Genomic DNA, 15,446 nt, shown 5'->3' on the forward strand with positions numbered 1-15,446 from the left:
ACTTTAACATTATCCATGATAAAACACAATGTTTGACATAAATGTCCAATCAAGTACAATGTTGTAGGAGGCAAATTCAACTACAAACCTCCCATCATCTACTTTTGTGGGTTAAACTCTCATCAAGTTATAGTGTAATGGGACCCACTTTATTTTCCTTATTTTTCACATCCTCTAATTTTATTATATTTTAGCTTCTACCCATTTAATCTATTTCATTATTTTTTATCTTTTACTCTTTTTATCTCATTTTTTTTTAATAATACCTCTTCAACTCTATTTTTTTTTTTATTAACTTTTATCCCCTTAACTCAAAAAAGAATGCCCCATCTTCTAACTTTACTATATTTTCTTTTTTATCCCTTTAATTTATTTTATTATTTTTCATCTTTTACCCCTTTAGTGTATATTTGATTACATAGAAAATTAAAATCCAAGAAAAAATGGTGGTGAAAAAAATGGAAAGGTTGAAAAAACTAAATAATTGTTTGATGCTATTTTTGAAAAAATAAGAGAGAAAAGAAGAAGAAGAAGAAGAAGACGAGAGTGGGAAGAGGACATAGTGGTGGTGGCAGTAATCGTGGGGGTGAAGGAAGAAGAAGAAAAAGGAAAGAAAGAGAGAGAGAAAGAAGGTAACTGATGATGGTGGCGACGACGACAACGGTGATGGTGATGACAACGATAATGACGATAAGGTTGGATGTGATGATGGGGAAGAAGAAGATATAAGTGGGGATGAAGAAGAAGATAATTTGGGAATGAAAAATTTAGATAGATTTCACTTTCCCACCTATATGAGTGGGAAAGTGAAATGTATGTTTTTGTGGACTTTATTATTGGAGTGGAAAATGAATTTTCATGGAAAAATACAATCAAACATAGGAAAAATGTCATTTTCCATGAAAAATGAATTTTCACCCTATTTTCCATGTGCAATCAAACATACACTTAATTTCAATTTTTTTTTAATAATATCCATTTCATCAAGTATAATTTCTTGGGATCCACTTTATTTCATTTATTCCTCAACTCTAACTTTATTATATTTATTTTTTTACCATTTTAATCCATTTTATTATTTTTCATATTTTACCTTTTTAATCTTAATTTTTTTTTAATTTATAATAATACACCTTCAACTTTATTTTTTTTTTTTCATTTTTACTCCCTTAACCCAAGAAAGGATGCTCATGTTATAGGTACGGATGAACTCTAATATATATTTATATTATAAAACACATTTGAATCAGAACAATTGTGTGTGACACGAACATTTAATCAACTACAACCATCATCTACTTAATCTACGATTTTATTTTTTAAACCTCCCATCAAGCTATACTATCATGGGACCAATTTTATTTTCTTTATTCTTCACCTCCTTTAATTTTACTATATTTTTTCTTCTGCTACTTTAATCCACTTTATTATTTTTCATCCCTTTAATCTTAATTTTTTTTTAATAATACCTCTCAAGTTCTATTTTTTTTTCACTTTTACCTCTTTAAACCTAAAAGATGATGCCCCCGTCTAACTTTACTATATTTTCTCGTTTACCCATTTAATCCACTCACTACGTCATAATGGGTAAAAATCGACGCGGTTTTTTCGGAAAAACGACAGTTTTGAGCCGTCGTTTTAAGCGACGGATTCCCACAGTCGCTAATCAGGGAAAAATGTTTTTTTCCGCCTCAAACTCGACTCGACTCAGACGCTTTTTCGTTCGACTCAACTCGTATCGGTATTATTCGATCGACTCAACTCGTATCAGTTTCGTTCGATCACTCTCTCTGTCTTTCTGTTTCTCGACTCTCTCTGTCTCTCTCTCTTTCACTCACTGGTTTGTCTACGATCGAAACTCTCTCTCTCTGTCTCTCTCACTCATCGGTATTGTTTGATCGAATCTCCCTCTTTCACTCGTTGGTTTTCGATCGATCTACTCTCTCTCTTTCACTCACTTGTTTTAGTTCGATCGGTTCTCTCTCTTTCACTCACATTAGATTTCGTTCGATCGACTCTCTTTCACTCACAGAATCGATCTAGTTTTGAACATTAATTCTTCGCTCGATCTCTCACTCACAGAATCTCAGATTTTAAAGAACAATAACTAGGGTTTCCAGACGCGATCAGATTTCAAAATCATTGATCTAGGGTTCGATCTCTCTCGATTCTCTCAAATTACCAGGGTCATCTTTAATAGATTTGAAGAAGAAAGAGGTACGGATTCGCCCATCTCAAATTATTTCTTATGTTTGAAAGCATTAAAGATTTTTTAATTGAAGAAAGAGGCTATTTTCTTGCTTTTTTGAATGTTTCATCGCTTTTTTATAGGTTATATTGGTTTTATTCTGTAGATCTGCTTTCGCTGCTTTTTTTTCTTCTTAAAATCGGTTAGATTTTGATTTTTAAGCATCTGTGTCTTTTGTGGTTGTTCTGTTGTTGAAGATTTCTTAGTATGGATATGGTTTCTTTGAGTTGGATTGTTAAAGTCTAGTGGAAGCATATTCATCCATAAATGCCACAATGTTTTTTTTGTGTTTTTGCTGCAAATGATTGTGTTCTTGAAGATTCGCTCTGATTTCTTGGTATTTTTTCAAAGATACAATCAAATCATTTCCTTTCCTTGGAGGTCTGTTTGAAATTTGAATGTTTTGAAATCTCCGATTTTAAGTGTTCTTATTTTGAACTCCAATCTCTGTAGTATTCTTCTGATTTCTAATTGTAATAATTCATATCATGTTCACAGAACTAAGATCCACCAACAAATCCCTTGCCACGATTGAGTTTTCTAACACTATTGTGACTAAACAACTAGAAGTTAATCTAAAACTAATATTTGAAAGACTTTAGTAGTTCTAATCTGTTCATTTCTGGGGGAATGATTTGGAAAACTTGTAAAATGACAAATTAACATTGGTAGTCTGCAACCTATTTTATCTTTTCCAATTACATATCCAGGTCATGGGAAGTTCGCTCCTTATTCTCAGGCCCAACTTTTTTTGTGTAGCTTTCATTTAAAGGCTATAGGGCGGACATTTATGTAGTTTAGTTCACTTTTACACGTTGAAGAAAAATAAATACTTAAATTCAATAAGCTGGTTTTCTAATGTAAAGGTGAACCAAGACCAAGAGTGGCTCAAAAACTCATTAGATCAATGGCCGGAAAAAGTATATCATTGTAGGCATGCTATGGAAATCATATGAATCAGATCTTAATCTATCATATGGATCTACCTTAACCAACATGTAATCATATATACATGCAGGTAAAGAAAATCAATTATTTTTCTTTTCACACCGAGGATTAAATGTAGGTGACACATTCTTATACTTTGTTACAACTCACGACTAAAATAGAGCATACTTCTCTAAATTTAAACCTCACGACATGATAGTAAAGAATTAATTTATCCTCTAATCAGAAAACATGTTCAATATGTTCGAGTCTGATTCCTCAATCTTCTTCAATTTCTACCATGGTTTTAAATATTGTCCGAGACCAATATTTCAGTAAATAGTTTGCAGATTTCATTGGGATACATAATACCACATGATAGATAGTTAATGATGTTCCAGTGTTTACTTTTCTGTCTCTAAAAACTTGAGATACATATGTTTTGTTTATTACTAAATTTCTGCCTTTTTTTCATATATAGAGTTGAATATTCACAGCTTTTTGTTTTATGTTTAGATTTTCTGCGCAAAATGCAAGCTACGAGATGCTTTTCCAAAAAATGACATTATACTGTGTGATGGGACTTGCAATTGTGTTTTCCACCAGAAATGTCTGGAACCTCCATTAGCTACTGAAAATAGTAAGTGATTCTTCTCAATTCAGTTAGCTTCTCAGGTGTAGTTGTTAGGGATTGGGTTCGTTTGGTAGCTTGAACTTTAAACAAAATATTAGCCTGATTAGTAACTTTAAAATATTTTATTTTTGTTGATTGGAATAAATTTCATCAAAGAGATTTCTATATACTAGGTTTCCAACAAGCATTATGCTCCTCAAAGGTGGGTGAGGGTGTGGTTGGCAGAATCAAAGGTGGTCTTGTGAGGAATGCAGGGTCGCGTGCCTGAATAATTGTTCTTGTATGGCTTACACTAGTCCGTATATTACTCGAGGAAGTATTGGCTGTGTGATCTGGTTCGGTGACCTTATTGATATAAAAAGATGAATGTTGCTGGACAAGATCTTTACATTCGAATGGCAGCTTCTGAACTAGGTATGGATGTGTTCTTGTTTTCTCTTAATCCCAATTGTTTTCTAATGTGACAGTGTTGGAGGAAATCTCTATCTCCAATTTTCTGCTTCAAAGCTTTCTAATTCTGAAGGTAAGAAGACAGGAAGGTTTAGTTGGGTTATAAGTATATTAAGTGTGTCAAATTCTCCTCACAACCATACCATATTGTGGAAACTACCCAAGAAAGAATAAATGATATATGCAACTATTCTTCTCATTAGAGCTGTACCATATCCTTTGGTTATCTAAATTGTGGGATTGCATAAGAGATTTGAAAGCATGTACGATCATGGCCATATGACGACTTGAATCATCTCCATGTGGTCTAAATTTATAATCGTGGGAGAGGTTTCGTTAGTGAACACTCTCATCACTACTCGACATAGTATTTGGTGGTCAAACGCAATATATGTGCCTTTGTGAAATGTTATTTTCCATTTTTATCCTGTTTGCATATTGAGCCTAGCAATCCTTTTTTTTTCTTTTAATGGAGAGGTAATTGAAGGAATTCTAGAATAAACGAGGAAATCTCTCCAGCCATTTTAACATCCTCCTTTCTTTTTGACATTATTTGATGTGTGATGGTTATTCTTGGACTAACAAAGACTTAGTGTTTGGTTCAGGAAACAAGATTCCCTCATCAACTGAAGGAAAGAAGACTTCGGTTTCAGATTCGGGAAATAGGCATATACGGGCATTTGTTAGAGTGCCCATTCTTATAACAATGTTTATCTCAATATCCTTCATGTGTCACGTATGGAGGAGAAAGCTCAAATCAAAAGGTAAGGATATCATTTTGGCAGCAAATGAAGAATCAATTTCCTTGCTTAGGAAGTAATGTCCATCTATTTGAAACAGAGAAGGAAACAAACCAGGATTTGTTATTGTTTGATTCGTCTATTGGCTCTAAAGCTACAACTAATGGACACACTGATGTAAATAAACTTGGGAAAGGTGGGAACAAGAGTTGCCGTTATTCAGTTTTGCAAGCATAGCTGCAGCTACAGATAACTTCTCTGCTTCAAATAAGCTAGGAGAGGGTGGATTTGGACCTGTTTACAAGGTAACCATTAGAATAAGTGTGATCCTCTTAGTATGCGAATTAAGAAATATAGGCTAAAATGTTTTCTTAATCAACACACTTAAAAATTATTTTATTTTCGATCCCATAAAAATTATTGATGGTATCATAGGTGACTCTTTTATGCAAGCATATATATATATATAGATATTATTTTATCTATTATTTTTTGTGTGTGTTATTTATTCTTGGATTGGATTACGTGGACAGCCACAACCACAGGTGCAGCCGTCACCCACAATGTATTCGGTGCCAGTGGCCTATAGTGCTGAAAGAAATGGGGACAGAATTTAGTAGTGTTAGAATTAGAAACTGAGAGATACTTTATCTCATTGGTTTTTAAGAAAAAATGCAGCACTGATTCTTATTCTCTTATTGGTTTTTTGTTTTATGCAAAGATCAAGATACATTAGTAACTATAGGTGTTGATATTGCATTGAATGTGGTTGGAAATTTGTGCCATTTAAATCTTGTTCATTTGTAGGTGTTCTAGCGTGAAAATTATTGAGGTCTATTATTGGGTTGGCCGTGAGTTGAGTACTAATGCAGATTGTGTTTTTTGTTGCCACGATGGGAGAAGTTTGGTTAATGGGTGTGTTCTTGGCAGATTTTAATTGAAGACAAGGGGTATTTGGGTCTTTACATGGTGCTAGTTGGGGTCTAGGTATGAAAGGCGTTACGACCATTTGCTTCTGATTGTGTTTTATTTCCAAGCAACTATGTGACTCAATTTCATTTGTTAGTGTCCAATTGCTTCTATTAAAGTTTGTTTAATAATGAAATTTCAATTTATAATACAAATTTTGAGTTGTTTAGCTTAATTTGGAGCTTGATTTATGATTTTTCTTTTGTTTTTTTTATTTTTCTGATTTTTTTATTATTATTTCGTTTATTGTGATTGGTGAATTAGAGGACCGTGCTATTGTTTGTTAAACCTCCAAATTCGACGGTCATACTCTATGGAATTTTTTTTGTTTTTTTTAAAGTTAATTCTCTAAAAATTTGATAGTCCATGGCCGTAAAAAAAAAAAATCTACAAGAAAATATTTGACGGGCTAAGACTGTCAAATATGGGCTTTTTTCACATAGTGCATACCACTTATTGCGACATGGACAAAGGAAATGTTTTCACCGTTCCTTCAAAATAATTAATTAAAAGTCTATTGGAAACATATTAGAAGCTTAATATTAGATGTCACGATCATTATAAGCTTTGATGTAAGAATTTAGATATATCTTAAGATTTGAGTGCCTTTTTGATTGGCTAAACTTTCTTTCATTTAATATTAGAGTTCTAAATCCATGCCTATACTAAGCAATGCTGTAACTTTAGCAATACATGTTGTTGCGTGCCTTCCCTAGTCAGAATAACTACTACTTCATAGGTTAACAATATTCTCAAGATTCTACATCCCACCTCCAATTTTATTTATATAAAACAAAAACCCTACATCGTCCAATTTCTGCATTTACAATTTGTTTTCAGACTTTTTTCCACAGTCTAGAAGCTTATTATTAAATGGCATATGATTGTTATAGTCACCGATGAAGGAATTTTTGCTTGGGTTGTGGAAAACTACGCCCTTGGAACTCTAGAAGGTGGTCTCCAACAAACAACAAGGATAATTGAACTTGGTAGGGCATTTGCTCAGGTTTAGTTTCCTTGTCTTTACGTTTTGCTCGACTACTTGTTCATATTTTTTTTCTTGATTCTTGATTGGTATGAGTTTTGGAATGTTGCATTTGTAATATCTACTATAAAGATAAACATATTAGAAGCTTAATATGTTTGTGTTGATATCCCAGATTTGGGTTAAACAATAACAAGAATAAGCTCAAACCTTCACATTATTTATATTGTCTTTAATCCTTCAATGGAGTATTTTGTCTCCCAAGATCTATATCCAAAAAACCTTTCTTCATGTAGGATTTGTAAAATTATTGTATTGACATAAGGAGTTTGACAAGGCTAAAAAGGAGTTACATGGTAATACATATATGCAGAAAATTCAATAGTACCCACAATTATAATTATATGATACTGACATCTCACTGTTATTGCAGATTGCTTTTCTCATATAAACAAGAATCATCCTGTAAGAGGTATGCATGCCACTATCACATTTTGAGTCCTTGTTGCAACTTTGATATTTAGGTTGACTTGTTGGTGCCTCAATTTGATAAAACAATTAAGTCAATTTATATGTATCTCATCTTTTCTTGGGTTTATTATTCCATTAGTGCTTGTTTATTGCAACTGCATAACTGATTGAAACATGTATCTAATCTCATATGGTGTATGTTCAGGTTGGTGCAATGTCCCATGGGAAAATTGATAAGGAATATGTAGATGATTTTATTTCAAGTTAGTTCCCTTACATTTAAATAGGTCTTATGTCATCTCAGTGTACTGACCAAACTACAGGAATAATAATATGAGACACCTATATGATTAGCCGTGCAGCATAGAGTTGAGTGTTGGGAAGTTAAGAAACGTGTTCATAGAATGATCATAGAATAGATGAGGATAAAAAATTTTAGATTGGTGAGTGGTAAGTATAGGAAAAAACTAAATTTAAAAAAAATATAGACTAAACAAAGTTAGTATATTTGAAGGAATTCATGAATAGCCCCAAATATAATAACAGCCCAACGAGAGTAGCCCTGTGGTGAAGGTTAATAAAATAGTACATGGGACTTGGGACTTGGGACGATGAAACACACTAGCCATCTTTTAGAGATAATATTTTTTTTAATAAAAATATTAAAGTCGAGGATGAGACTGATTTAAGTGTTAGGATTTTTCTCGGGATGTGGTAGCATGCATGTAGATGCGGGAACGTTCTACATGAAGTTGATTTATAGTTTTTTTTTTTTCTTTTGCTAAGCAAGGGAGGTGGTTAGTAGTCAAAGTAAAAGTGAGCTCAATGGGATTGAACCTAGGTCGTGGGATCAACACTCCACACTCCTTTACCAACTTATAGCTAAGTTAGCACCTTTAGTTCATTTACGAGTATGGATACTATAGTACAGAAATTCCCCAATGCCCCCACTAAGCAGGCCACAGTTTTCACCTTCATTACTAACCTACCTTAATGCCCTTTTTTACCCATCCTTCTTCAAAAGATTTTGTTTTAATTTTTCTTATGTTTCTGCCATTCCATTGGTTTATCTTCTTGGGATTTATTATTATGCATAGAAGACAATTCTCCTTGGAACCAGAAATGATTAACCATATTTCCTTATCTTGAACAACAATATTTATTCCATAATTACATAATTTATTTTCATTTCGTTCTTCTTCTTCTTCTTTATTATTGTTTTCATTGTTCTTCTTTCGATAGGTTTATTATTGCTTAACTCGTTATTCAGGACTTCATTTGATAAACTAACTTGGAAAACAAATTTTATCTGCTGCTGGTAAATGGCCCATAATTGTTATTGCGAACTTTGTTTCAATCAAACAGGTGGGGTACCTTGGTGTTTGTATTGCTTGAGATCCTATTTTGGTGTCTTTTTGCATCTTTACATTTTATTGGGTCTTGTGAACAGCTAACATGGAGAGTATGGGTGGATAGCTAACATGGAGAGGACAATGAAGGCACAGCTCTGAGGGACTCGAGCATGGCTGGGTACATATCTGATAAGGTCCCAATTATTCAATTTTGGGACCTTAATTGCATTAAGATTACCATTGCATAAATGTTAGTTCCTTTAAATAATTGCAAAATTATTTTATTTATCCAAATTAATAGAGCTAATGATATATTAGTGTTAATTGTAGCGCACGTGGAAGCTAACAAATAGCGAAACAAATACGGTTACAATACACGAGTCGAAAGGAAGCATCCAGAAAAATCTCGAAGGATTTGGGCGCCACGTCACCGAGCCGTGGCTAGGCATGACCGCGCCGCGGTCATCTCGAGGAATTTGTCCTCGAGATTTTCACAGAAGCTTCCAATTGCTTCGGTGGTTGTAACTGAATGGGTAGTTCGAAGCAAATCATCCGAAAAGTTGACCCGATTACCCGAATACAAATGTTATAAATTGAAGGGTTGATTTTAGAGAATGGGTCTTCTCCTTGCTCTCTTCTTCTCTAATTTTTGATTTCTTCTCTTTAAGTCTCTGTAATTTTTCCTTTGGGTGAGCTTTTGAGTGTAGTGAGAACATCAAGAGTAAGCCATTGGCTCTATTGTAACTCTTTTGAGAGATTTTCAAGAAAGGAATCAAGTTGCATTTCTATTTTACATTTCCTTTCCATCTATCTTCTTGCTTGTAGTATTGTTGCAATATGATTCTTGCGATGATCGGCTAGATTCTCATTAGAGAAGTCAAGAATGCCAGAGCAAGTTCACTCCATTAATGCTATTTTAATTCATTACTTCTGTTTTTTATGCTAATTTTATGAATCTCTTCATGATAAGATCTTCCAATTTAGACTTCCATTCTAAGCTTTGATGAATGTTACTTAGATAAGCTCAAGAACATTCATGCTCTGTGATGAATGGAAGCATAAGTCGGATAATCTTGCATAAACAAGAGACCTTCATAAAGACTTTTGGATTCCAATCAATGGTTATATCGAATCATCTTCCGATCCACGAGCAATGACTTGCTACGTGGATTGAGTCATGTTCTAGAATCAATTAGCATTTTTGGGTAACTTGCAAAGGTAATCTTGAATTCTCTAAACTCTTTTCCTTATACCTTCAATCTCTATTGTTAGTTTAATTTCATTTACCAATTAGTTGCTACTTTCTTCTTTGTTTTATTTTTACAAATCAATTTGTTTTAAGAAAAATCTGTTTTCTAAATTCTGTTTTGGCATTTTTATCCGAATGAATCCTTGAATCCTCATTGTCCCTGTGGAACGAATTCGACTTGCCCAAAGTCTTAGTTCAAATCTTTATCTTTGCATCTTTATTGCAAGCTTTACAACCGATCAATATCAAGCAAGAAAACAATGGTGATCAATCCAGAGAATACCATTATGAAGGAGCTGAGGAAGAGAGCTGATGCAAACAAGAATGAAGCCAGTCAAGGATCTGATTCTGCTGAATGTTCTTCGATTTAATGTAAAGTTCTATTTCAATTTCAAAATATTAATTCATGAATATTGATATTGATTCAGTTTTCTCTTTTTTGTTCTTCAGTCAATATGGATGTCCATCATATTCTTATTTTATGATTTTTCTTTTGTTTTTTATTTTTCTGATTTTTTTAATTATTATTTCGTGATTGGTGAATTAGAGGACCATGCTATTGTTTGTTAAACCTCCAAAAGTTTAGATATCGGTTTGTAACCGATGTCCAAAGTCTCAGACTTAGGACATCAGTCTTATAGACATCGGATTTCAAACGATGTCTAATGTATATTTTTTTTGGTAGTGGTTTCAGATTTGGAACGGTTTTAAGCCGTTCCAAATTCTGAGTTTTTTTCGACGGTTATTTTAACGGACTAAAGCCGTCGTTTTTTTCGACGGTCTTTTTGACGGTCAAAAGCCGTCGTTTTTTCCGACTTTCTTCAGCAGTCGCATTTTAATCGCGACTCCTTTTAAAACGACTGCGCAAACGACTGTTCAAGACAGTCGTTGATCCCGCAATATGACGTAGTGACTTTATTGTTTTTCATCTCTTACCTCTTTAATCTCAATTTTTTTTAATAATACCCCTACCATCAAGCTCTAGGTTCTTGAGACCCATTTTATTTCATTTATTCTTCACATCCTCTAAATTACTACTATATTTTCTCTTTTACCCCTTTAATCTATTTTATTATTTGTCATCTTTTACCCTATTAATAGGCTTTTTTTATTTTATAGTAATACCCCTCTAACTTTTAAAATGGTTATTCAACTCCAAATTTAAAATACAAAACCAACAATGAATAATTTCATTTTATTTTTTTATATTTTTATTTTTTGAGAGTTTAAAAATTAAATTTTGTGCTCTACATCCCTAAGCATCCAATGATGTTTTTGGATACTATAAGAGGTGCGTAGACAAAAATGAAAGATAAAAAGTGGAGATCGAGAGGGGTGGTGGAGCGAGTGGGGCCACCAGGCAGAAATGATTCCAAAGTTCAAGCCTTAGCCCATTCATATAATCACCTCATAATTCTTTGTAATTTCGACAAGAGCATTTCGTTTTATTCACCATTCCTTTTGATATTTGTTCAATTTTTCCTCAATCAGTTATATGTATTTTTAAATATGGTAGTCGACACGCTTAATTCAGAAAGTTAATATAAAAATTAAAAATCTTATCAAGTTTGCACCATTTTAAAATATAGAAAGAGAGTAACAAATGTGTTTTGGTTGAAAAGCGAAGTCTAATATTTTAGGGTTTTTTTTTCTTCTTTGCTAGATCTAGTTTTGTGGATTTTATTTTTAGGCAAGAGAAGATCTCTCATAGTTGTTTTGGTCACCATGCTTTTTATTTTGTTAACTTTGTTTCTAGTGGTCTGAGCCCCTCTTGTTTACTTAATTTTATTGGTTCCATATTCCAAAAGGTCCAAATGCAACAGTATTCGGCCGAAAAATCAATTGATTTTTGGGCCAAACCCTTTGTGGGCCTTTAAACCCAAAGTCAGCCTGAGACTTCTGACAGTTAAATTTGAATGTCATCATAAGAAAAGCGAATGGGAAAAGTAATTGGGCCAGAAGGCCAAGATAGTCTTGCTCAAATTCATTTAATGAAGATCACCAATCTGACTTCAAGTTGGGTTTGAATGGAATGGCTCTTCAAATTAAATTCTTGCTTAGAAATGTCAAAATAATCTAATTTTTTATGATAATAATTTGATATAAGAACAAATCAGTTCTAATTTAAATTTGACACACTGTTGTTGTTGTTGTTGTTTTTTTTTTAAGTCGAACAACAAAATAACTTGGGCTTGGGTTTAGGCTTGTCAATTTTTATTTTTATTTTTAATTTCTTAATTAATTTTGTTGATCGGGATGCACCATTTAATACATGCAGGCTCATATGATTGGTCGATCCTGGATCCTATGAGTGAAAATTCTGAGCCAATTTTTTTTTTTTTTTTTAATTCTAATAACACCATCCATGGATTCAAGCATCTATATTTGGTAAATGAACAAGGGCCTAAAGTTTTACTTAAAGAAAGAAAGATCCAAGAATTTGGAACCGAAGGAACATACTTGAAAGTAAACCAATATTTAACTCTCTTCCCAATATACTACACAAGAAATAATAAAAAATTAACACAAATAGAAAAGAAAATGAATGCTACACAATTCTTTCTCATATAGTTATAATTATAAGATTTACGGGAACAAAAGGGAGGAGGGCAAGATACGAAGGAATTGAGATATAAGAGGGGAAACATGGAATTATTGTGGGCCGGGCCAGGTACTACTAAGCCCTAGTCCATCCTTGATTTTAAGGACTACAAAATTGAACTCAACCATGCTTTGAGGGTTCAATATCAATGCCATGTACCTTGTTTTTTCCAGGAGGGTTGGTTCGGGCTAATGGGCTCAATTAGCAATTGACAGCCCAAACTAAATCTTTGGATGAAAAAGATGATTGTTGAGAGGCCAATGCTAGACTGTGCGCACCATGACTTTGGGGGATTTTTTTTTTTTTTTTTTCAAATAGCAAAGTACCCTCAAATATATCCATTAATTCATTCGAAATAAATTGTAGATAATGATATAAAATAAGATAGTAATTTTATACTTTAAAATTTCCTTGACAAATAATAAAATTTGCAATGAAAATAGCCCACAATTTTGACGAGTCTTTACTCCAATAGTATGCGCATAGCCAGGGGTGAAGACAAGAATTTCTTATAGGGAGGCAAAATAAGGTTGAGCGATAAAGCTTGAAGATGAGTGATTTTAAGGAGAAAATCCAAGGGTTTTACAACAACAATTTAAGACAAGGGCATTTAAGTCATTTTTCATTAGTCTAAGAGAGAAGATCTAAGTCAAGGGGCGATGCCATCAGTTTAAAATATATATATATATACATGCCTTTTTAATCTCAGTATTCTCTAATTGACTAATACAAAATGATCTCAATACCCTCACCTTCAACCTAAAATGATGAACCGTTTTTATTTCTTTTCTCAAAAACAAGCATCTTCAACATTCCATGTAAAAGTTTTTATCCTAGTTTTGAACTAGAACAAGATAGGATTTTTGAAGGAAAATTCTAGGATTTGCAACAGAGGAATTAAGATTCAAAATGATGGATTGAAGATGTGGTTAAATAGATTAAAATTAATCCTTTTCTTATGTGTCTCTTTCCTTGTAAAAAATAGCAAAGAAGATGAGAACAATCTCACAATGAGATCATTCCCAAAAAAGATGGATCGACTTTCAAATATTCTAGTTCAATCAAACTAAATATCATTTAAGTTGATCATTTATATATAGATTCTCCATAATTGTTCGACTTGTAATTAAGTCAATCTTCATAAGGTTATTAAATCTATCATAATGGGTTGAATCTTTAAAGTGTATATAGGGACAAAGAAAGAATGAAAATCAGCCAAACAGATTCTTTTAAAGATTTGAACCAATGACGTTCATTACTAATTAATGCTAGTGATCTCCTATGTTGGACCACAGAAGAGACATAGTGATTCTCCCAAACCCATTTGATGACCTTGTGTTGCACAGTTTCTGTACCAAAAGACAAAGTTACTGTCAAAATTATGGATTTTACGTGACAAAAAAAAGGAAAAGTTTTGAGGTGAAAGCTCGTGGTCATGCAGTACGCCAAACAATGAGATGGCGCATCATGTTCTGTCTCCATGTCTTGTCGCCTTGGTGATAACTAAAAACAAGGGAATTCCACACTATATGACTCTACAAAAAAGCAACAGCATTGTGTACTACTAGACAGTATTTGCTTGCAATCACTTTGTGACACATGGCATCCTAATCTTCTTGTGCTACCATACAACTTAGAGATGATTTGCCTTTAACCACTAATATATTATCATTATCATCAACTTACCCTATTTTCAGTGACTACTATTATCCAATAGAATAATTCTAATCTCATTATTGAACTCTAATAAACTATATCTTTAACCTTTAACCCCTAAGGATTGGCGAGATGGCCAAGACCACATCTAAAAAACGGAGGTCTTGAGGAATCTCCCCAAGGGGCGAAGCTCAAGGATTTATCTTAGAAATGACCTGCATGTGGGGGAAGATGTTGATTGTGAAGGATACCTAGGTTTAAAATAACAAAGGAGCTATATCATCTTTCTAATTGTACATGCTTCTTCCCATCTCTTCGTACAATACTATAGCTTGATTTATTTATATTCTCATAATTAGTACAATTTACTTAATAAGTTAGGCTGAATCTACACTATAATTTTACTCAATTTTCTTATCAATAGTGTTAAGAACCATACGAAGATCATGTTGAACAATTCAACAATTAAGTGGCTTGTCTATATCACAATTAGTCTCGCCAAGGATTTTTTTTTTTAAAGGGTCTATCCCAACTTTTGTCACCTCATGAAAATATGATTTGAAATAAAAAAAAATTGGATCCCCTATTTAAATCTTAATTTATTAGATAGGATTTTATTTTTAAACTATAGTATTAGCTAAACCATGTCAAATCTCACCAAGGATATTTTTTAAAAGGGCCTATCCCAACTTTTGCAACCTCATGAAAATATGATTTGAAATTAATTTTTTTGGATCCCCTATTAAAACCTTAATTGTCTAAAATGGTACTTTTATACGATTCCCGTGTCAAAAGAAATGAGTGTAGATTTAACCTAACTATATCAAGTTAGGTAAAATTGAAGAGTCGTGATAATATAACTCCCCAACGTGGCATACTCAATCGACTCCCCTGATGTGGGGTGTGTTAGAACCATAGACTTTATGCCTTAGGATACACAACCACACATCCCCACGTACACAAATGTATAGATTAATTGGGATGTGCTGTTGGGTATCCCTAGGCATAAATTTTATGATTCTGGCACACCCAGCGTCAGGGGAGTCGATTGAGTATGCAACATGAGTGAGTCATATTATCACCACTCAAAATTGTGAGTTAGAATTTGGCATTACTGTTGTGTTTTTGAGAGCATAGATGGTCTGCATGTGATGCCCCCCAGT

At 33.2% G+C, this 15,446-nt stretch overlaps 2 long non-coding RNA genes across 9 annotated transcripts; both read left to right on the forward strand.

The window, feature by feature from the left end:
- Window positions 1–1,596: 1,596 nt before the first annotated feature.
- On the forward strand, window positions 1,597–5,205 carry LOC147409476 (uncharacterized). 2 transcript variants are annotated; one of them, XR_015174036.1, is made up of 5 exons: window positions 1,597–2,217; window positions 3,692–3,815; window positions 3,983–4,223; window positions 4,865–5,023; window positions 5,100–5,205. It is a non-coding gene; the product is annotated as an uncharacterized LOC147409476 (long non-coding RNA). The 2 variants fall into 2 exon arrangements; XR_015174030.1 differs by lacking the exons at window positions 1,597–2,217; window positions 3,692–3,815 and having other exon boundaries at window positions 3,881–4,223.
- Window positions 5,205–8,963, forward strand: LOC147409477 (uncharacterized). Of its 7 annotated transcripts, none has more exons than XR_015174047.1 (5): window positions 5,205–5,304; window positions 5,533–5,986; window positions 6,862–6,957; window positions 7,387–7,425; window positions 8,875–8,963. It is a non-coding gene; the product is annotated as an uncharacterized LOC147409477 (long non-coding RNA). The 7 variants fall into 7 exon arrangements; XR_015174070.1 differs by having other exon boundaries at window positions 6,874–6,957; XR_015174067.1 differs by having other exon boundaries at window positions 6,862–7,425; window positions 8,790–8,963.
- The last annotated feature ends 6,483 nt before the right edge of the window (window positions 8,964–15,446 follow it).

The sequence above is a fragment of the Akebia trifoliata genome, chromosome 2, assembly GCF_017979445.1.
Source record: "Akebia trifoliata isolate Shusen 1 chromosome 2, ASM1797944v1, whole genome shotgun sequence".
Taxonomy (NCBI): Eukaryota; Viridiplantae; Streptophyta; class Magnoliopsida; order Ranunculales; family Lardizabalaceae; genus Akebia; species Akebia trifoliata.